Consider the following 24,642-nt stretch of genomic DNA (forward strand, 5'->3'; position numbering starts at 1 on the left):
ACGCACGCTCAAGCCAATATACTACCAACAGCTTTCAAAGATATATATATATATTTTTATTGCAAATGGCTCAATTTACACATTGTTTCATTTACTTTAAAGTTACAAATCATGGAAGTTTATGTAGTGATTATGCGATAATATTCTAATCTTTCTACTCCATCCACCACTAACCCTCCCCCCCCCCCCCCAACCCTACCATCGCCCCAGAAAAATTCCGAATGTACTAATATTGTTATTCAGTTTTTTCATTAAGAAGTGCGCAAATAAAGCCAATATTACGTAAAAATTGGTACTAGTTGGATAAAAATCAACCACCATAAGTAAGCCTTAATGAAATTAGAGGGGTAAACTTCATTCGTAGGAAAAATTGTGATAAGTAATAAGCCACCGAAAATCACATACTATATTTTTATTGCAGTTAAATAATCCTGTCAAAAATAAATGTTTCATCGAATAAGTGTTAAATGAGATCCTACGCTTGGTATCAGATAGTACGACTATATAACTAAAACAAAGTTATTCTCTTTTAAGGATGATGGATGGGAACTGAAAGGCACTACATTGGTTTCCACATTTTTCAGGCCACAACAATTATACATTGTTCAATATAAAAACAGGTCCTTTTGGTTAATGTTTAATTGAGCAAAGCTTTAAAACCACCGCAAAACCTGTAGCTGTCTTTAAAAAAAAAAAAAAAAAAAAAAAAAAAGATTTCGCTGAATTAATTGGTGGCAACAAGTTACAAACAAAACAGTCAAATAGGGGTGATTACCTTATATTTATTTCTCAGAAATAATTTTACAATCGCAACAAGCACACCTTTGTTCGATTATACATTTTTCAGACGATTAGTATATCATCTTTAATCATTAATCTATTATTTACAATGAACCAGTTGCTCAACTTCGACTGCAAATGCGTATACTAGTCTTCGGAAGCACTTTAGACCATAAGTAGTATACATGTTTCTAAGTTATTTTTTTCGCGATGAAACTGCATTCAAGCTTTGTTAAATTCGGCCTCATTCTGTATGTGTATTTCGTTGATACCCGTTATAGGTCGTAATATCAGCATCTATCTCACACTAAAAAAAAAGTTTTATGTCTGAAGAAGAGTCTGAGCAGCCTTATCCTCTCGTCTAGCTAAGTTTTCAACATCCATTGGTCAACACCCGAATTGGTTGGGATGAATGATACAATCTTGACCTTCAGACCGTTCACTGTTCAATTGTGTGTCGTAGTATGTGAGAACTTCTCTCGTGAAACCGAAGGAGATGGTTGTAAATATTATCACTGCAGGTGACACTTAACATTCAGTTAATTGTTTTTTTTTTTTGCGTTAACAAATGAACAAAAATCTCCTTTTCAGGAGAGAGAAAAAAAGCATTTTTGCAGTGATGCTGGAAAATATTTCCTGAAAATGGAAACTACGAAAATATTGTGCGCAACAAGTGACACTGTTAATAAGTTTCTACTTATACCGACCATGTCTGAGAAAATAAAAATGTTGTATGTTTAAAAAAAAATTCATTCTTTCCTCTTATTAAAATTTTCCCTCGCAGGCTTAAATCTATACTCAAAAATAATTATAAAGAGTAAATAAACTACTAAAATTTAATTATGGCTTTTTTTTAACACTTGTGTCCATTTAAATGTAATATCAAAACAATACAAGGCACAAAAAGCACAGATAAGTAACAACGTAGTCGAAAATTTATGGTTTTTTTTAACTAAGATACTTTTTTTTATAACGAAAAATTCCCGCTCCCGACCGACGGGGTAACATTCAGCACGGGAGAGCTTGCGCCGAAATTCGGACCTGGATGCGACTGTCCAGGCGATGACGCGATGCCTTGTCGCGGAGCGTTACGGTAAAAAAAAAAAATAAAAAATATAAAAAAAATCAACGGAGGAGCGGAATCTTCCTGGCAAGGTCCCCTGGCAAGGTCGGGAAAACTTCTTTTCACAGACGAGAGAGCCAAACGTCCGATTGTGCATCTTCGTTTTTTTTTTTTTTTTGTTCATTGTAAAAGGTTAGGTTAGCTACATTATAAATACTTTAAAACGCTGTGGACGGTTGATTTGGTTAGGATAGCTACATTAAAGATACTGTGAAATCATGCAAACGGTTTCCTAGCCCTGGATAGCTACATATTAAAAAGTTATTTGCCAAGCAACCATAAAATGATTTTACAGTATTTTTAATGCAGCTATACTTACCTAATATAACCAACCGTCCACAATGTTTTAAAGTATTTTTAATGTAGGTACTATTCGCGCACTCGAGCTCCCTAGTCCTCGGGATAATGGGAGGGCACGACCACCCGCAGCGACGGGCGACAGCTGTGAGGGAACAAACATTGTTTGAAGGTTGCAGGCCGCTACAGAAGCAGAGAGGCATACGCGCGGAGACACTTCCCCTCTCTCTCCTTCATGGTCCCGCACCGTCGTCGCGGAAAGGAAGTGCCACCATTCCTGGAGCAGACAGTACGCCGCCTGAGTATTGGAGTGTTCAATATCCACTTTTTTTAGTTTTTTATGCTATGGACACAAAAATTAATATTAGTATTCATTTGTACTGTATCCACACACGTCTACGCACATAACAAATGTTTGTTCTTAATTTAAGACCAATATTATTTTGTTCTACGTCATGGTATTCATAGTTATTTGAACTTTCAAATGCCTATATCTCAGTTCCGACTTCAATGGACATAGAACACTCCAATTCTCAGGCGACGAGTAGCTAACCTATCCTAATCGACCGCAAAAATTTAATAACCACACCGGTTTATACAATGAGTTAGAACGAGGGGGGGGGGGGGGAAGCGGGCCATGAACTTCGGGGAACTTCGGGGAACTTCGGGTGGTGTGGCTCTCTCGCCTGTGAAAAAGAAGGCTTCCCGGGCAAGGTCGGGGTGAAGGACGCGGGCGTCTTTCGGCCGCGCGGCGTGGACCGAGCCAGGACACGTAGTCGACGAACACGTCGACGTCTCGTCGGAGGGGTGGATGGGTGGGATGGGGGGTACGTGGGAAGACCTCGCCCCTCTGGACCTGCATACCGCTCGAAGGACTCGTCCTCGCCTGCGGTTCCGCTCCGCCACGCCGGCCGCTGTGAGACCTTGACCCCTGGGGCGACCATCACCGCACCTCCCGGAGTGAACACCATCCCCTCGCCAGACGCGCTGCGGGCTCTACAAAAAAAAAAAAATTGGTTGTCGGTAAAGTCGGTTTACGGACGATAGTTTAAACGTGACAACGTCATAACAAAACAATTGATGAAACGATTGCATACTTTCATGAATAGAAATTGAATAATTTTTTTTATTGAATTATCACTATTTTCTATGGATACAAAGAAGGAGTGAAATTAAATCTACAATTTAATTGATAAATTTACTTTTATTTGCACGCATCGATTTAAAATATGTTTATTACTTTAACGAAGAGATTATTATAACTATTACTTGTATAACATGTTTGCTATTTAACTTCTTCCAATCTGTGTTATTCTGTTAAGGATAGGACGATGATACGAGAAGTAGGAAACGAATGGGAGTGTTTCAAGTGTGATGTGTCTCTAAACTGTCAAATCGATGGTTGTTCCAATCGAGTGGAAGAGAGATAGATGCGGTGCAAGCGTACAATGAGCGTAACGGGACACAGCGTAACGGGACAATGTGCGTTACGGGACACTTTTTAGTGCGTGCAGCCGGCGTTCATCGATTTATTAGACGTTGTCACGTCAAAAAATGTTATATTAGGAAGATTTCTTTGGAAACCAGTTGCCGAGAAATAGTATTTAATAGCACAAGAAATATATTATAGCGCATAATTTTATATATTTTAACTGACGTTCCATTAGAGCAAGGAAAAAATTTTTGAAGCCATGAATAACTAGTGGAAATATTAAAATAAACACACTTTGTTTCGTAAATGAAAATAAAAATAGTCACGTAAAATTACAGATATTTGAAATACAACTGTTTTACTAGAAAATAGCGGTCACTGTTTTACCGGGTACGGATTATTACCGCGGCATTTATGCTTCCATCGTGTGTCCCAACACATCAGATGGTTAAAGTTATTTGTAAACCGTCCCCTGAATAGCTTTCTAATATTAACATCATCATATAACAAGCATTATATAGGAAAATAAATTCAAATTGTTGAACATACATTATCTTTTCCAATGGATTTAAAAATAATATGCTTGATTGAAACATAAACTAATATTCACTATTAACTCGAAAAAGTTTAAAGATACCATAGCCATGACGAGAAGTATTACAAATATATGTCTTGGTAGCATGTTGTCAAAGGGATCTATTGTAAACCTACATTTTTTTTTTCCTGTGAGGCGACGTGATCTCGCATGCGCTGCTACGGGACACCCCGGAACCACGGATGCACTGCCCTCTTGGCTCGCGGCCCGATGGAGACCTCCGGCTAGGCATCCTTGCAAGGTCGCCTCCCGGGGATCCACCAGTCCAAGAGTGGCCCAAGTCCTCTCCTCCAGCTGTTCCACAGGCCAGGTCCTCTCCTCCAGCTGTTCCACAGGCCAGGTCCTCTCCTCCAGCTGTTCCACAGGCCAGGTCCTCTCCTCCAGCTGTTCCACAGGCTATGTCCTCTCCTCCAGCTGTTCCACAGGCTATGTCCTCTCCTCCAGCTGTTCCACAGGCCAAGTCCTCTCCTCCAGCTGTTCTACAGGCCAGGTCCTCTCCTCCAGCTGTTCCACAGGCTATGTCCTCTCCTCCAGCTGTTCCACAGGCCAGGTCCTCTCCTCCAGCTGTTCCACAGGCCAAGTCCTCTCCTCCAGCTGTTCCACAGGCCAGGTCCTCTCCTCCAGCTGTTCCACAGGCCAGGTCCTCTCCTCCAGCTGTTCCACAGGCCAGGTCCTCTCCTCCAGCTGTTCCACAGGCCAAGTCCTCTCCTCCAGCTGTTCCACAGGCCAGGTCCTCTCCTCCAGCTGTTCCACAGGCTATGTCCTCTCCTCCAGCTGTTCCACAGGCTATGTCCTCTCCTCCAGCTGTTCCACAGGCCAGGTCCTCTGCTCCAGCTGTTCCACAGGCCAAGTCCTCTCCTCCAGCTGTTCCACGGGTTGAGTCCTCTCCCCCAGCTTTTACACAGGCCACATCATCTCCTCCAGCTGTTCCACAGGCCAAGTCCTCTGCTCCAGCTGTTCCACAGGCTATGTCCTCTCCTCCAGCTGTTCCACAGGCCAAGTCCTCTCCTCCAGCTGTTCCACAGGCCAGGTCCTCTCCTCCAGCTGTTCCACAGGCCAAGTCCTCTTCTCCAGCTGTTCCACAGGCCAAGTCCTCTCCTCCAGCTGTTCCACAGGCCAAGCCCTGTCCTCCAGCTGTTCCACAGGCCAGGTCCTCTCCTCCAGCTGTTCCACAGGCCAGGTCCTCTCCTCCAGCTGTTCCACAGGCCAGGTCTTCTCCTCCAACTGTTCCATAGGCCAGGTTCTCTCCTCCAGCTGTTCCACAGTTCAAGCTCTCTCCTCCAGCTGTTCCACAGGCCAAGTCCTCTCCTCCAGCTGTTCCACAGGCCAGGTCCTCTCCTCCAGCTGTTCCACAGGCTATGTCCTCTCCTCCAGCTGTTCCACAGGCTATGTCCTCTCCTCCAGCTGTTCCACTGGCCAGGTCCTCTCCTCCAGCTGTTCCACAGGCCAAGTCCTCTCCTCCAGCTGTTCCACGGGTTGAGTCCTCTCCCCCAGCTTTTACACAGGCCACATCATCTCCTCCAGCTGTTCCACAGGCCAAGTCCTCTGCTCCAGCTGTTCCACAGGCTATGTCCTCTCCTCCAGCTGTTCCACAGGCCAAGTCCTCTCCTCCAGCTGTTCCACAGGCCAAGTCCTCTCCTCCAGCTGTTCCACAGGCCAAGTCCTCTGCTCCAGCTGTTCCACAGGCTATGTCCTCTCCTCCAGCTGTTCCACAGGCCAGGTCCTCTCCTCCAGCTGTTCCACAGGCCAAGTCCTCTCCTCCAGCTGTTCCACAGGCCAAGTCCTCTCCTCCAGCTGTTCCACGGGTCGAGTCCTCTCCCCCAGCTTTTCCACAGGCCACATCATCTCCTCCAGCTGTTCCACAAGCCAAGTCCTCTCCTCCAACTGTTCCACAGGCCAAGTCGTCTCCTCCAGCTGTTCCACAGGCCAAGCCCTGTCCTCCAGCTGTTCCACAGGCCAGGTCCTCTCCTCCAGCTGTTCCACAGGCCAGGTCCTTTCCTCCAGCTGTTCCAAAGGCCAGGTCTTCTCCTCCAACTGTTCCATAGGCCAGGTTCTCTCCTCCAGCTGTTCCACAGTTCAAGCTCTCTCCTCCAGCTGTTTCACAATCCAAGCCCTCTCCTCCAAATGTTCCACAGGCCAAGTCCTCTCCTCCAGCTGTTCCACAGACCAGTTCCTCTCCTCCAGCTGTTCCAGAGGCTAGTTTTTTATTATGTGTGTTATTGCGTGCAGTTAACACTGGAAAGCTATTCAGGGAACAGTTTACAATTAACTTTAACTATTCTTGGTACTGGAACAGCTCAAAACATAAATAAATGCCCTAGTAAGAATCCACACTCAATATTACTGCAAACACTCTTGTTTAGTGTTACAGTAGTTTTCATGTAAATGTAAAAAATTTAAAATATATATCTATAACTTTACATAAATACATCTTTTTCATTAAGAAAACTTTTCAGCTCTGTGTTTATATATGTATATACATATACACATATACACAAACTAGCTAATATAATAACTCTTGTCTTGACTCACGTAATCCCAGGGTAATGCTAATATTTTAACAATGTTAGAAAATTATGGATTTAAATCATTTTTATAAAAGAAATAGACACAATAATTTGTCAGGTGTATAAAATATTTGATTCATAACAAAAATGTTTAAAAATATTTTGTTATGTAGTTAGGCGTAAGCCTTTTTAATTTTTAGTATAGAATAATCATGTTATTTTATTTCCGGTTTTAGTGTGTTCGAGGATATATATTACCTTAACTAAATCACACCTAATTTTCATTTAATGAGAAATCCAAATTTTTAAAAAAGGAAAACACCTACCTATTTCATTTTAATTAAGATTATGCCATCATTTACACTTACACATATGTTTATTTTGGTTTTAAGTGTGTTTAACATTCGCAGATAAAATAAATTATTTAAAACCATTTTTACCTTACTTTAACCCCTAAGTGTCTAACTTCGCAAAATGGTAAATTTGTTATTGTTAGTTTTTGTATGTTTATTATTAATATCGTGTAGAGTTTCTTATGCTTGGTTAGAAGCGGAAATGTGATTAATCAATTCACTTTTTTTACCCTATTTGTATCCCTATATTCACCCCTTAAGAGTTGAATTTCGCAAAATATTAAAATTGTGGTTATAGTAAACACGTGCTTATTGTTGATACCCAATATATTTTCTTATGCGCGTTTGGATTCGAATATATAATTATTTATCTTAATACCATACCGTTTTTCACTCCCTTAGGGGTGGAATTATCTGACTATGCATAACATTGTTTTTAAGTTAGCCAGAGACTTTCTATTTAAAAAAATCATTAAAATCCGTCGAATAGTTTTTGATTGATGATGGAACAAAGAGATAAACGTTTTCAAAATTGTGTTTTCGATTTCTCATTAATGTAAATTCATATTTCTGATATTTTTTTCATAATTTCATTCAATGTATATTGGTACATTTTACCTGTAACAGTTTTGTTATTGGTATAGATATTACACAGGCGCAAAATTTTGAAGTTATAATTCTTTAGGGGCGTTATGAAAAAATGAAAAGAGTGAAATTTTAAGATGCACGCGCATCACTGTAACACAAAATTAACAGGTTGAAGCTGCCCGCTAAATCGCTCATTAAGTCTCGAAAAAAAGCTACGAACAAAATAGAAATAGAACCTCTATTAGTCGCGCATGTTGGCACGCTCGTCGCCTCTGATCACTGTTTTCATATTTATAGTTTTTATCCTCATGTGTCTAGTTTCTACATTCACAACACGTTTTTTATTTTCATACAAGTGCGAATTATATATGTGCTAGTAAATTATATTCAGTAATGATTTATATTGAATATTTTGATTAATATTATTTACTATTCGTAAATATTAGTAAAAAAAATTGTGCTTAGGCTATGTACTTTTTCAAGTGCTCCAATATGATTGAGGTTAATTATTTTTATGTATTATTTATTGATATAAATTAAAATATTATTATTTAATATCATTAATACTAAATATTATAAAATTATTAATGTTAAATATTTATTATTGGTTATTTAATTTTTACAAAATAAAGAAATAAATTTAATAAAACATTTAATAAAAAATTTGTGTAAAAATTAAAATCTAACATCAATTTAAATTATTATTTTTTAATATTTATTATTAAATTGAATAAATAATAAATATTTATAAAAATTAATGAACAAATTTAATGAAAACTTTTTGATAACAATGAAAAGTGAATATTAAATTAAGAAAATAATACATATTTAAAAAATAAATAAACTTAAATTATTTTTTTAATTTACTATCTTTAAAATATTAAATAATCAATAATAAATATTTTAAATTAAGAATATTATAATATTTAGTACAAATTATGTCATATATTATTCTCTAAAATTTATTTATTTAATTTTTCAAATTTAAACAGAACTTTATTGACTGTGTTGACTATAATTTATTCCAGCCCTTTTATTATTTTATTGTAATTAATTATTTGCATGCAATTAAAAACTATTTTTAATGATGCCAAAGAAGTATAACTTCTCACGCGCTTACATAAGTACACGCACCCATTTTTTTACTGCTATGTTATGATGTTTAGTAAATATATGATTGGGAAAACTTGAGTGGAAACATAAAATGTATAGTTATTGTGATATTTTTCAGGAAAATCCCTCAGATGATAGTGATGACAAAAAAATTGAATTAATCAGCATTGTGTGTGAGACCATGTCTTAAGTTTGAGTTAGATTTTGGGCTCACCACCCAAAAGGTCCAAGATGCTTTTAGAAAAAGAGGGTCGTTTGACGTTGGTGATCTTCCTTTATTTAAACGAATTCACATCCAAAAATTGTCATTACCTTCAAATTGAATTATTACCGACTCGATGTTTTTTATATAAGTTTTTGTTAGCTGTAGGTTTTGTCGCCAGCCAGGCCATTAGACTTGCACACTGCAGGGAAACTGTGGAATTATTCAGTCTTGGGCTACCTTACGGAACCATTTCAGCAGTTCCCTAAAGTTTTTTGACGTGACAACGTCTAATAAATCGATGAACGCCGGCTGCACGTACGGAAAAGGATGAGTCATTGTCCCGTTACGCTTTGTCCAGTTACGCTCATTGTACGCTTGCGCCGCATCTTTCTCTCGTCCACTCGATTGGAACAACCATCTATTTGACTTTTTCGAGACAGATTAAACTTGAAACACTTCCATTCCTTTCCTACATTTCCTATCATCGGCCTGTCCTTAACAGAATAACACAGATTGGAAGAAGTTAAATAGCAAACATGTATAAAAGTTATACTCAAAATAGTCTCTTCGTTAAATTTATAAACATATTTGAATTAATGAGTGCAAATAAAAGTAAATTTATCAATTAAATTGTAGATTTAATTTCACTCCTTCTTTGTATCCATACAAAATATTGATAATTCAATAAAAATGATTCAATTTTATTCATAAAAGTATGCAATCATTTAATCAATTTTTTGTTATGACGTTGTCACGTTACACAATCGTCCGTTAACCGACTTTACAGGCAACCAATTTTTTTGTAGGTAACCATAATACAAGAATGATGGACCATGACCTTTTTTCCGTATCAGATGAGCTGATTAGTCTCAGCGTTAGGGCTCCAGTGTTTATGGACCTATAACTCGCAAAATATGCCCAGCCATCAGGGAGGATCACCAAGAGTCTCGAGTGATTTATGCCAATAGATACTTCAGAGTCCGTGACTAAAGAAGACCAGAAAAACACGGCAGTTTCTGGAGAACTCTTGACGAGTAAGGAGAAACCCAGCTACTCTGCCATTAGATCCGTGCAGTTAGGAAATATGCGAACTATTTATTCTCTTCTCCCTAGGTATCCTTCTTTATGCTTCGCGCAGCCGAAGAGCGGAGGAACGAAGTAGTGGCCATAACTTACTGCGTAGTGCGGTCACCGACCCGCAAGTTTCCTTAGTAGTATAGGAATGGGCATACTGGGACATGGCGCTGGCGCGTGGTGCCGGTGCCGGTGTCCGCCATCTTGGATTGTGACGTCACGACGACAAAAATTCCTCAAAATTCCTCAAAAATGACTCAAAATGACTCAAAAATTCCCGTTTTAAGAAAAAATTTCCCGTTTTCGAGGGAAAAATTCCCGTTTCGAGGGAAAATTTCCCGTTTTAGTCCGTAAAAATCCCAGCGGCTAGAAATGTACTTAACGAGGCTTAAGCATCCTTAACTCAAGCCTCAGTTAAGCCTCTATCAGGACTTGACCTTGACCGTTGACCTTGACCTTGACCTCGGCGGCCATTTTGGATCCGCCATTTCGGATGACGTCACTGTGTTCTCGAACATTCCGGCATTGTGATTTCCGCCATTTTGAATGATGACGTCACCGTTACAATTTTCGTTGCGGCCGCCATCTTTAAAATCTTTATTTATTATCTGATTTTAACGAAAAAATTTAAAATTTATAAAAAAAATTTAAATAATAAAATTTTAATAAATTATTTATAAAAATTACATTTATGACACGGAGCTCGGAGTCCTCGGTTCGAACCCGGTGAGGGCAAAAAAATTAAAAATGGCGACCGATCCTTCCCCCGCGGTGGCTGCAGGCAGACTGACTCCCGCCACTTTTTTTTTCAAAGCATATATATCGTCACCTAGTATGACGTCATGTCCGCCATCTTGTCTTCGATGCTGGAAGCCATCATCATTGTATCGTCGGCGAGAGTGCGCTGATGACATGTTAGTTTAATTCTTATCCGCTAGAGTGCAGTAATCATTTATTATTGCTGTGACACCCGGCATCTTGTCATTTGGCCGCCATCTTGAAAATCCGTAATTATTTAGCTAGGAATTCGGGAAAAGTTCCAAAATTCATTAAATAAATCACTCATTAATTTGCATATTGATTCGATCCGCTCCTGTCCTCGGTTCGATACCCGATCGATGCAAAAATGTTTAATTTTACGTAAAAAATAATAATTTCAATAAACCATGTTCAACATTCGTAAAGAGACTCTAAATCCTCTACGACCATCATCCTATCAGACATCAAGACCACCATATTGGAAATGCGTAATTTTAATGCTAGAGATTCGGGAAAAAGTTCAAAATTCATTAAATAAATTTGTAATCTATATACTGATTGATTAGATCGTATTAGGTCCTTGGTTCGATCCCTGACCGATACAAAACAACTTTAATTTTAAAAAAGTATCAGAAAAGTGTAAGGTTCGAGAAATAAAACACCACAAAGTCTTTTACAAACATAATATTTATTACACAATTTCTATCCTACTACAGAATCACTTGCGAAAGCCAGCAATCTAATAACATTTAGCCCTGCATAGACGTGCAACGACTACTTCTTAGCTCCAACAGCTCCAAATGCTCCAAATGGCTCCAACAGCTCCAAATGCTTGACAGCTCCAAATGCTTGACAGCTCCAAATGTCTCCAAATGCTTAACACAGCTCCAAATGGCTCCAAATGCACCAAACGGCCTCCAAATGCTTGACAGCTCCAAATGGCTCCAAATGCTTAACACAGCTCCAAATGGCTCCAAATGCTCCAAACGGCCTCCAAATGCTTGTCAGCTCCAAATGTCTCCAGCAGCTCCAAATGCTCCAAATGCTTGACAGCTCCAAATGCTTCAAAAGGCTCCAAATGCTCCAAATGACTCCAAAAGGCTCCAAATGCTCCAAACGGCCTCCAAATGGCTCCAACAGCTCCAATAGCCTCCAAATGTTTAACACAGCTCCTAATAGCTCCAAATGCTTGACAGCTCCAAATGTCTCCAGCAGCTCCAAATGCTCCAAATGGCTCCAACAGCTCCAAACGGCCTCCAAATGGCTCCAACAGCCTCCAAATGCTTAACACAGCTCCAAATGGCTCCAAATGCTCCAAACGGCCTCCAAATGTCTCCAACAGCTCCAAACAGCCTCCAAATGGCTTCAACAGCTCCAACAGCCTCCAAATGGCTCCAACAGCTCCAACAGCCTCCAAATGCTTAACACAGCTCCAAATGGCTCCAAATTCTCCAAACGGCCTCCAAATGCTTGACAGCTCCAAATGCTTCAAAAGGCTCCAAATGCTCCAAAAAAGGCTCCAAATGCTCCAACAGCCTCCAAATGCTTAACACAGCTCCAAATGCTTCAAAAGGCTCCAAAAGGCTCCAAATGCTCCAAACGGTCTCCAAATGCTCCAAACGGCCTCCAAATGCTCCAAATGGCCTCCAAATGCCTGACAGCTCCATCTTCAATTGGTTCCAACTGATTCCAATTACTTTTCTTATCGAACTTGGCATGATTACTAACATGTATTTATTAGTATACATTTTGACTGGCAGTGGTAACGTATTTTGCACCTTTAAGTTATAAGTTTTATTTAGAAATCAGATTTCGATCAATGGTAGATACCATTTGGAAATAAAATATATTAATTTATCTTCAAGTTTATACACATACATTTAATTTAAGCCATTATTGTATGTAGCCAGCTTCCCTCAGTTCTTCGAGTATGAAGGATATTTCTTTAATGTTCGAATAGTTTCCTGCACAAAGCGATCCATGTAGTTGTCGTAGCCTGTCAACCAATATGTTAGGATCTTCCCATGAGGTATAATCAATCTCTTCTGCTGCGTTCATCATCATCCTTGCATGTTTATAATAAATATTGTTATCTCTGGTGTCTATCGTTTTAACACCAACCACAAGGTCACTTTCGTCATCGTGCCAGTGATTATCACAAGCTTGATCAGGATAATTTATTTTATTACGACGTTTCCATCGTTTTGGTCTCAAACCACCATCACAGTCTTCACTCTTGCATGCTTTTGGTGCTTCAGCACAGTACTCAATCATGTCAGCCTTAGATGTGTCAGCACAGTCTTCGTTCATGCCAGCTTCTGATGTGTCACCACAGTCTTCAATCATGTCAGCATCACAAACTTGATCAGGATAATTTATTTTATTACGTCGTTTCCATCGTTTTGGTCTCAGATCGCCATCACAGTCTTCGATCTTGCCTGCTTTAGGTGCTTCAGTACAGTACTCAATCATGTCAGCCTCAGATATGTCACCACAATCTTCAATCATGCCAGCTTCAGATGATTCATCAAAGTCTTCGACGTTGTAAGCTTCAGGTGGTTCTCCATCTTTCACATTTTCATGGAGACGTCTAGATGTTGGAGTAAATATATTTTCATTTCTAATGTGGTTACAACTTCCTTCGTTTGTTTTAAATTTTAAATTATTATCTTGCTCTAGATCAGTAATTTTAGCATTAGCTTTTTCGCCTTCGTTCCTCTTCCGCGATGTTGTAGCCCAGTCTTCGTTATCTTTATTCATCTTAATTGTACAGGTCTTGTAATGTCTATCCAAGTAATATCTTCTACCAAAGGATTTCTGACACTGACTGCAATGGAATGGTTTTTGACAAGGACCCAAATTACACTCGCTTCTCTCATGTCGTTTAGCATTCTTTCTCAAGGTAAACACCTTGCTACAGTATCTACAGTGATGACGTTTTGATACAGCAACTAATCCCGAATCAGGATTCATATTAGCTACTGAGACTAATGCCAGACGCAAACTAAGAGTTTTAAATTAGATATATTACTTAAATAGAATTTTTTAATTATTTCATCAGCGAGAATAAATTTATCTCATTCAAAGGTACTTGTTGCAAGTAGTTCTGCTTTTCAACAACAGATGTCGCCACATGTTACTTGCAGGTAAATAATATTTAGTTCTTTTATGCGGGGTGCGGGATGCTCACTAACGATCGCAAAAGAAGGATGGCTTCGCTAGACTCCAAGGAGAAGGAAGTTCGTCCTTCCTGTTAGTGCTTCTTAGATTTCTCAGAGATTATTTTACTGAGTAATGATATTTTTTTGATTTCCACCTGATAAAAATATTACAAGTGTTGATTAAGTAGCAAAAATTCACTAATTACATGTAACCTTGAAAAAAAAATTGACATGCCTCATTAAGTAAAAAAAAATCCTTCATGCAGAGATCAATTTCTCATCTGTAACCAGAAGCACTCGGAGAAAACCATCATATGTCTAGTCAGGAATAACCATAAGCACCCAGAGAAAACCATCATAATATTGTCAAGAATAATCAGGAGCACACGGAGAAAACCATCATAATACTGTCAAGAATAATCAGGAGCACACGGAGAAAACCGCCATAATATTGTCAAGAATAATCGGAAGCACACGGAGAAAACCGCCACAAGTTTTTTTCGTTTTTATTTTTAATTTTTTATTAATTTTTTTTGTAATTTTATAATATGAATTTTGGAACTTTTTCCCGAATTCCTAGCTAAATAATTACGGATTTTCAAGATGGCGGCCAAATGACCAAGGTCAAGGTCAAGGTCAACGGTCAAGGTCAAGTCCTGATAGAGGCTTAACTGAGGCTTGAGTTAAGGATGCTTAAGCCTCGTTAAGGACATTTCTAGCCGCTGGGATTTTTACGGACTAAAACGGGAAATTTTTTCTTAAAACGGGAATTTTTGAGTCATTTTGATCACGTCATCATTCAAAATGGCGGAAATCACAATGCCGGAATGTTCGAGAACACAGTGACGTCATCCGAAATGGCGGATCCAAAATGGCCGCCGATTCATTTTTGAGGAATTTTGAGGAATTTTTGTCGTCGTGACGTCACAATCCAAGATGGCGGACACCGGCACCGGCACCACGCGCCAGCGCCATGTCCCAGTATGCCCATTCCTATACTACTTTCCTTGTTGATTAAAAAAGCGCGCACGTTAAAAATGTCGATGTGTCCTGTGGGATTAGGCCCCGCCATCTTGCAATTTCGAATATTCTGTTACCGATTGCAATAAAGCTTCCGTGCGTTTTTCACTTTGTTTCACATGGCATAGGACTTAGCTCTGGCTACTTGTTTAAGTGAACTTGTTTAGTGAACCGGTGTGATTATCATGATAGTTGTAGTCGCCCGTGTGAAATAATACATTATTTCCTCGCGGCGCTTACAGACTAGAGCCTCTTTGTCGGTAAATAATGTGGTTGCAACAAGGTATGAAAGTTTTGGGTCAATTATAAACCGTTTTGGGAAATGCAATTTGTGCCTTGGCATGTTTTAAATTAGGGTATGCAGTTAAAATATTATAATTATAGAAAAAAGATAGAAAAATCAATGATGGTGGGGCTTAATCCCCGTTAAATTGACGCACGCGCGTGTACGCTTGTTCAGTGAGCAGACGTGTTGCCGTAAGCTTTTTTCCCCTATGCACGAACCAGCGGGGTATGGAGGGGAGGTTACAACAGGCATCGCTGAAGGCCGATCACTGTAAAACAACCTTTAACGTCTCCGCCTGGGTAAAGGGGGAGGGGAGGAGGTGTTTTCGATCTCGCGACGGTCCTGCGTGAAGTCTTCTTTCTTTGCTTCTTTCCTCCTTTCTCGTTCCTCCGTTAAAGGGGGTTGAGGATGGGGGGGGAGGGTGTACAGCTATCTTCGGCGCGACGAGCCAAAGATCGCGCGAAGGCGCCGCGCCCCTTCCAAGGTCGTCGGCGCGAGGAATGTCGCGACCTTTTCGCCCGCCGAGGAGCGGGCGCCTGCTTGTCTGTGCGCCTGTCTCTCTCTCCCCTTCCTCTTCTTCTTCTTCCTCCTCCTCTCTCTCTCTCTCTCTCTCTCTCTCTCTCTCTCTCTCTCTCTCTCTCTCTCTCTCTTCATCGTCTCCGCCGGGACCGGCGCGGCGCTCCGAGCAGATCCCGAGAACCAACCTGTGCGTGATTTTTTTTTCTAACCTAACTAAAACCTTTGAATATATATACTGTATAGAAGTCGCCAGCCCAGGTTAAAATTTCTAATACGGTTTTGAGGTAGTTGGTTAATTCACCGCCGCAATCGCCACCATCTCTAGGGCATCGACTTGTGGTGGTCCCTAGCGGACAAGTGTCGTACTCTTCAAACACCCCTTCCCCCCTCCCGCTGAACGACCTCGAGCTGCAGTGAATGATTGTAGGGCTGGGGTGCGGGGAATGACAGCGGGTGACAGTGCTGCGCTCTAACGTTGAAATAACAACTAAGACGATACAGGGCGTTACGGCAGCGCACTGCAGCGGTGAAGTTCCCAATCTGCTCATCATACGCTTCTGAAAAACGTAGAGTAAATCCTATCCACTCGCGACTTCTATACAGTATATATATTCAATGCTAAAACTAAGTGTATTTTGGAGGGGTCCGGGTTAGGGAGGGACCTAGGTGCGTCTCAGGCCGAAGCCTATACGCCTAGTCATGCCGGGATTAGCCATGCGGGAGAGGGTGCATGCATCGTGTGCTAGGAGGAGATTGGCCAGCCGTGGCAACGATTGGCGCCATGACCAACTCCCCTCACTCGTAAATCCAGACTATAACTAGAGATAGGTTGGGCCCAGGTAAAACCTGCATAGACACAGGGAAAACCCTGGGCACATTCATGCGGGATGCAAATTGGCCTGCATTACGTGTAGGAATTTACAGGAGACAGAGGATGGTCTGGATGAAGTGTTGGACAGAGTAGAAAAGAGTATACCATGCGGGGGTTGGGCACTTGGACTCGTGGTCCGCTTTGAATTTTAATCGTGCACAGAAATAAATCATCCGTACTTCTGCGAAAGATTCCTTTCGGGAAACCAGTTTTGCCGAGAACTAGCTTGTAAAACACCCCAAGAAATATACAGTGACTTTGTACAACAAATGGCGATGGTTGGTTTTTTTTTTTTTTTTTGCGTATATGAAATACTGTTTAACGAGTACTTTAGTATTTATTTCGAAAATTGGCACGTATTTAATTTAATATTTTAACTGATATATCTTTGAAGAATTTTTTTTTTTAGAACCAAGGCATGGATAATCGAATATTTCAAAATTGCACTCTATTTTGTTTCGTTATGCTTATTAATGTGCGCAGTCAATACTGGAAAGCTATTCAGGGAACGGTTTACAGATAACTTAAAACATTGGAGGCACTGGGACAGCACAAAACATTCATTCCCGGGTAAGATTCCGAACCCAGTATTACTGAGAACAATATTTTTGTAGTCATGAAGTTGTTTTCATGTACAAATTTTACAAACATCTGTAATTACATATGAATATTTCTGTTCCATTTACAAAAATTGTACAGTGTACAAGACATGCTTTTGATAAATCCACCATGATGGATGTCTTAGGGCGGAATTCATAGTGGTGATATAAGCAATACTTGAAAAAAGTACTGCTTATATGCATGCTTAAGTATGGCATTAAATTCATAGCGAACAAAAAGAGCACTGCTTATTAGGACTACTTCAAGTAATACTTCACGAAGCACTGCGAAAAATAAGTACTGCTCAATACGAATTCACAGTCATGAAATAAGTTTGCCATGTTTCGCAAGTATTCATAATCAAATAAGTCATGCTTATTCATTGATATAAGTAATACTTCATAAAGTCGGCTATCTAGGTGACTCAAGTACAGGTACGGATTTGTTTGTTGTAAGGAATAGGTTATGTAAGGTATTAATTCCCGTTAATTTTTCCATATTTTAAATTAAAATTGAGAGAGTAAACAAATTCAATTTGGGGAAAAGAAACGAAACAAATCGTTGCCGCTTAGTTTTGTAAACAATACAGGCTACGTACATAACCTCTTCTGCAGCTAGCGTGATGGATTTTGGTGAGTGGGACGATTTTGAACAACTTGCGGATGAAGTTTACGAGGACCATGTCAATGTACGGACACCAAAGCGCTACATACGAGATGCATTAAACCCTTTCGAATGGTGTAGTGATTCTGAGTTCAAGCGACGTTTCAGATTCAGCAAGCCATCACGAATCACGAAAGTTTTTTCGCTACCACGTGGTTAACTTCGCCCGCTTATAGATCACAGACACAAGATGGCCAACATAATTTAACTGCACAAACATTCAAAACATATTTATGTAGTTGTAAATTCGTTTTTAATACATGTTCATATTTATGTTATTCAAGTTCACTACCAAATAAAGTATAAATATCATCTTACGTATTAATTTCATTATTTTAATCGCATATATGGTTTGAAACGTGGGCATTTTTATTTTCAAACAGGTAAACTATGTATTTACAGCGGTATATTTGCTTGCGTTACGTTGACACAAAATTCGTTCTTTACTTATTGAGATACTTCATCAAGTACTGCATGGCCAATATAAGTAGTGCTTGTTCAAGTATTACTTCGTCAAGTATAGGTTTATGAATTCATTGCTGGAATAAGTACTACTTAAAGAATAAGCACTACTTTTTAAAGTATTACTTATTCGCCAAACAACCCTTCAACTATGAATCCCGCCCTTAGTCTACAGATCAGGTGACGGTTATACAGCAAAAGTAGTTCTGGTTAGCAGTTTTTTGGCAAAACAAACCGTAGTTGTATAAAGGCTGACGCTAGAAATTTGTTAAGTAATTTGAGAGCTAGGCCTACCTACTCGCCAGGAAAAATCATCAACAAAGGGACAATGAAATGAATATTGTTGAACTGATATGTTTATCTTAATTTTAATTATATTTATTTTGCTTTCCTGATGAGAAAGGCGAGTCGTGAAAAAGATAAAGGGAAATTAAAAGTCACACAATCAGCCTTGCATAATTTTTTTTTTCCTCCACTGGGACACTATTTAACAAAACCTACGCTAGTTAAGTATTCCCAATAACACGGTGTCTTGTTTTGATAAAGTAAATGTTATATAAGCGTTATATATGCGTGATTTTTTTACATATTTACGTGATATTTGCAACATTCATAAAAAAAATAAAAACCATACCATGAATTCTTAAATTATTTACAACGAAATTGGTCAACAATCAAACCCTTTAAATCTTTGCTCGAGTAATCGTTTATCATTCGATGTTCGCTTCATTGCGTGCAATCACTTGCGAACACAGATCACGTCTGGCAGTAAAGACGAACAGAACCTTCGTGGCAACCTTTTTTTTCTTTTCGAAAGATCGCATGTTCATGCCTCGTGCAAGAACAAGTGGCAGTTGTTCTCAGACGATCTGTCGTAAATGCCTGGACACACGAGCATGATGATTGGTACGTCGAGTGCATATTAAACACGATTACTTCAATGCTTCCGAGTGGTTTCTGATCAGATTCACATTTTAATGACTCTTACTCAACGTAGGCCTAAATATGGCATGCAAGGCCCTTAAGGAGAATCATTTGACTCGTTTTTAAACTACTTTACGGGAGGCAATTGTACCTCATTTCAATGAAGATACCCAAACTGAATTCGTAAATGACAAAACGATGTCTATTAAAATACTTTACCTGCATAGTTAATACATACAGATAGGATCAGAAAATTCTAAAATAATTAATATCTGTGAGTATAAGTTTGCGGGCATAGGACTGCATTCCGAAATGACGTCAAAGGTTTCTGTAGAAATAAATTATTCACCATTCGTTATTATAATTGTAAATGAGAACAAAAAATTCCAATGGATTAATAATTATAGACTGATAAGTCAATTCACCTACATGAAAATTATTTAGGTTGTCAGATAAATACTTTCGTAAAGTAGAAACATATCTTAAGTTTGTATCGATCTGCTTACTTTATTTATTTACGCAAAATTACATAGCAATTAGAATTAATTGCTCTTTGACTTGGGAATCAAAAAAATTTTAGTAAGCCAAATACTAAGAAATATTTATTTAACATTCGCTGGTACTATAAGACACTATTTATGCATTCAACAATTCACGTATGTATTAAATGAACCATAGCAAACTTTAGAGTTTAGAGTGTTGGAATAAATATTAATATTTAAAAAGAAGCTTAAATATTTCACTTATGGACCGATTTTCTCCCAGTTTCATTTTTATTGCTTTTCTGAGCTTTGTAGAGCACCAAATTTACTATATTTTTCATAATAATTATATTTGTCTAAATTTAGAAAGTAATAATTCCCATAATGAAAATAATCGCTGTAAAAACAAAAAGCTTTATATTAAATTTTTTAAATCATTTAAATTGAAATTCATAATAATTTAATTATTTCTAAAACATCTATAATCCCAAAATTAAACATTAAAAAATAATACATATTTTAAAATTTTAATTTGTTTCATTTTAGAGATTTAAAAATTTGAGAGAGCTCAAATATTGATTTCTGAATTTTGAATAAAATTTTGCTTATCTGCATGGGTAACCTTTAAACTTTGTCCTTTAAAAACTTTTTTATAATTTTTATTTTTAAAAATCAGCAAATTAATCGGTGAAACGAAAACAGCGGTTTTAGATGCAAAAACATTTTAGCGTAGGCGTAATTTCGTGAAAATGGAACGGAAGTTGATGAACGAAAATTTAGAACAAAAAGGGCAGACTCACATGTTGCAACATAAACCTGTAAATTGTCAATTTCGTGAAAATTAGGGTACATTCCAAAAGTATTGGTGTACCAAATTAAACTTATGATAGAGAAACTACCCTGGAATATATTTGGTAATGTAAAATAATCGTAATAAAAATAATCCCTAGTTTTAAAATACGTTAGCAAAATGGCATTAAATTGTTAATAATGCATAGTTACCTCCCTTAATGTTCCCATGGTTTAGTGGTAGAACGCGCGCTTGTTTATCTGTAGGGTCGGGATTCGAATCTCGAAACTTGGATTTTTTTTTTTTACTTTTTTAATAACATTAAAATATAAAATTAAATGATAATAAGTTTAAATTAGCTTAATGATGTTACGGTGTGTTTGTAAGAAGTATTTACAGATTGGTTTCAGACGTTTAAGCAAAAACTTTCAAACATATATTTATTGTAATAATATACATATGTTTTAAAATATTTCAGATTAATATTTTATCAATGCCATTCTAACGTCGCTGAAACTTTAAAAGAATTAACTGTTTCATTGACTTTATCCTGATGCGCAGTATTTTAGTAAAATTTCTAGTCGAGAATCAGGTCCAAAGCCGGGAGATATTGGACTGAAACTTTAACTTTAAAAATACTAAAAAAATAGCGCACATTCGTAACACTTAAGAGAACCGACCAATTTGTAACTTTCTTTGACGCCATGTTCGTCCAAATACAATTTTCTTGGTTAATAAATTATAGGTATTTTTATTGTTGCTATTATATTTTCTCATGACTATTATAGTTCACAAAATATATTCCAGGATAGTTTCACTGCCATAAATTTATATTTATACGTCTTACAAATCTATATGCCAGTTAAAAGTGTGGATTATAATAAAAATAGGATAGATTTTGAAACATTATGAAAATATATATACATATACACAAACACACACAAAGGTATAGATCCTTGCCCTAGAATCAAAAAACCCCTTTCCGAGGAGGCCCACTTGCACTTGCAAAATCGAAACTGTCAAATGGGAATGATAAACGTTATCCTGTGCCCCCCGTTTCCCTGAGATTACTACAGATTTTATCCTATGTTAATATATAAATATGGAAAAAGTTTACACATGCGTCATTTTTAATTTTTTTTGTGTATTTACAGGTCGCTTCGAATAATAGGAAAGTTTTTCGAATGTTTTGTTCGGGGTCAATTATATACTTTGAGAGCATATATTTGAAACACGCTGTAAAAAGTTTCAATAAAATAACTTTTTTTTTTTTTGCAGAAAATAGTGAACTATTTGAATCACGTTCTTAATTTTCAAAAAAAAAAATTTCAATTATAACAACTGTGAGACGAAATTACGACTAAAAGTACGAAAAAAATTACATCATCAAGGCATGTGGTGAATTTTACAAATGGGATTTGAAGAAAATGGAAGAACAGCTTTTTTAAATACAAAAAAAAAGCCACTCACCAGTGCTGGAAGGACCGAACTTTGCAGAGAGAGGAAGAAAACTAAGATGGCTGAAGTCGCGTGGTCTAGTAAAACAGCAGGCATTGCCGATTTATTATTATATATACTTATTTATTATATATATATATATATATAGAGAGAGAGAGAGAATGTACCAGATAACTTTGAAATTTTCATTTCTAACCATTGATTCAAACTGATATTTTTTTATACTTCCAATTTATACGACGTTTTCACGTTAAACACTTTCGGCCTTGTTCCAGGACAGCATACCCCGATTTTTTAATGTGCGTTATTGAACCTTTACCACGCGTAAATGTAAACTCAGCCCAGAACAGTAAGGATGTGTCCCTTACCAATGCATCATAAACCAAGCCATCATCCTATTCCCAGACTGCCGAAGAAAGTATACGTGAAACTATATCCGAAATAAATTTGCTTGGCTTCTGGGTTGTAGCCGCGTCCAAGGCGAATATATCACCAACGTTTCGGTCGACGTTGCAGTCGCCATAATCAGGATAGAGTTACCTACTGAGGTGATATCAGCGGCCACTGATTTGCCAAAACCCCCAATCAATCACAGATGCCCAGCCACGATTGGCCAAACCAAAAGGCCAACCCGGTGAAAGTAAGGCTGTGATTGGCCCACACAGCTGCAGCCATTCGGGAAACACTCCCTCTCAGACGAGGGTATAAAGAGGCAGGAGAAATTGTAATAACCTCAGTTGATAACTTGATGATGGCGACTGCAATATCGACCGAAACATCGGTAATATATTCGCCTTGGACGCGGCTACAACCTAGAAGCCAAGCTACCTCAGACAGAAATATTTCGATGCTAACAAAACGTGGAGTTTCAACAAAAAAAAAACTTTTCGGCAATCAATTGTTTGCGTTCATAAATTTTCTACATTATTTTTTTTTTCAGGCAATTTTCAATTTTCACACGTTCAAGTTAATCATTTGACAGTAATTGATACATAGGAACTAAATATTGATGGGTGCAGACAGAAGTAACAGACTGTCGTTATATATTTACTAATAGATAGCGTCAAAAACCCGTCAAATGCCACAATGATATATTTTTCACGAAAAAAAATGTTTCGAAAATTCCGCAAGGACATTTGGAACTATTCGGAAGGTCAACAAAAATGGCTGGCATCATTTCATATGCCACTTTTCAATGCTAAAGACTACTTTAAGGAGGTATTCGGAAACAATATTGGTTTTTTGAGTAGCCAAATTTCCCGTGGCTGACTTAAATGTGGCTCCAACGAAACATCAATGTGTTTCGCGCATTTATATGTGTGTGAAGGCTAGCCTGTGGGTTATATTTACCGCTAAATAGTGGCAACTCTGCTGACAATTCTTCTGGTCCAGCGGAAGTAACTTGAAGTTGCGGTGTCTGTGCACAGTACAGACATTCCTGTATGCGCAGGCGAGTAGCGTTTGGCGGGACAGCGTACCGTTATCTTCGCCGGGGTGACAGTCCTAAAGGTGCGACTGAAGAGAAAACAGTTAGTTACCTTCACAGGGGAGACAGTCCTGGTGTGCAGCGGGACACGCTACCATTAGCTCTGCAGGAAACGATGGTGTTGTCGTACAGAACAGCATACCGTTAGCTTCGCAGGAAACTATGGACCTGGTGTGTTGTGGATAACATGCAACTTGCTCGGGTTTCTGTCATAACTTCGAAACAAACAACTTAGAAACACAAAACTTAAAAACACGCAAGATAGGGTTTTCTAAGTTATCTTCATTTAGTTTCTAAGTTATGACAATTCTAAGAAGTGTGGTTTGGCGTTGTGTTTTTATAAGAAACTTTTTTCTCATTTATGATATGTATTTCTGAGTTGTGTGTTCCACTTTATGATAGTTATAAGTTGTTTGTTTCTAAGTTATGTGGTTCGGCGTTTGTTTCTAAGTTACGTTTTTTATAAGTTAAAACAGTTCTAAGTTATGTGGATTTTTTTTCGAGGATTCTAGGTTGTGTGTTTCTTAGTTATGTGTGGAACGCCATTTGCTCCACAAGGGTGATAGTCATGTGTGTTGCGGAACAGCATACCACCTTCTTCCGCAGGGGCGTAGCTGGTGCCGATAACCCGAAGCCTCAGGACGACAGAGTCACGGCGCGCATGGTACAGCGTCGTACAGGTGTAGCGAGGATGCATGCCATCAATCACAGTTGATTCAAGCTGACAAACCTTTTCATCAGGCTTACACGGACATGCGCTTTACACGATTTGTCCTGCGCCCACACCGGTACTCTAACGGGCAACGCACCTTTGATCACTTACGCCGCAAACTACCTTCGTTCCACAAAGTCATCTACAAGAAACTAGTCAAAGAATTTCTTTATTGAAAATATATAATTGGATGTGAATTCAAAGAACTTAAGTATAAAAACAATTCACGGAATTGTAGCATTCGCTGGAATAACCTAAAGAAAATATTTATTTTTTATTTCTAAAAAAAAAAGTTAGTAATTATATAATATTTTTCGGAAATTTCAGCTAATAAAGAGCCATTCTTGACGTAAATTTTGTATCACAAATCCATGACGTGAAC

Source organism: Bacillus rossius, chromosome 11, assembly GCF_032445375.1.
Source record: "Bacillus rossius redtenbacheri isolate Brsri chromosome 11, Brsri_v3, whole genome shotgun sequence".
Taxonomy (NCBI): Eukaryota; Metazoa; Arthropoda; class Insecta; order Phasmatodea; family Bacillidae; genus Bacillus; species Bacillus rossius.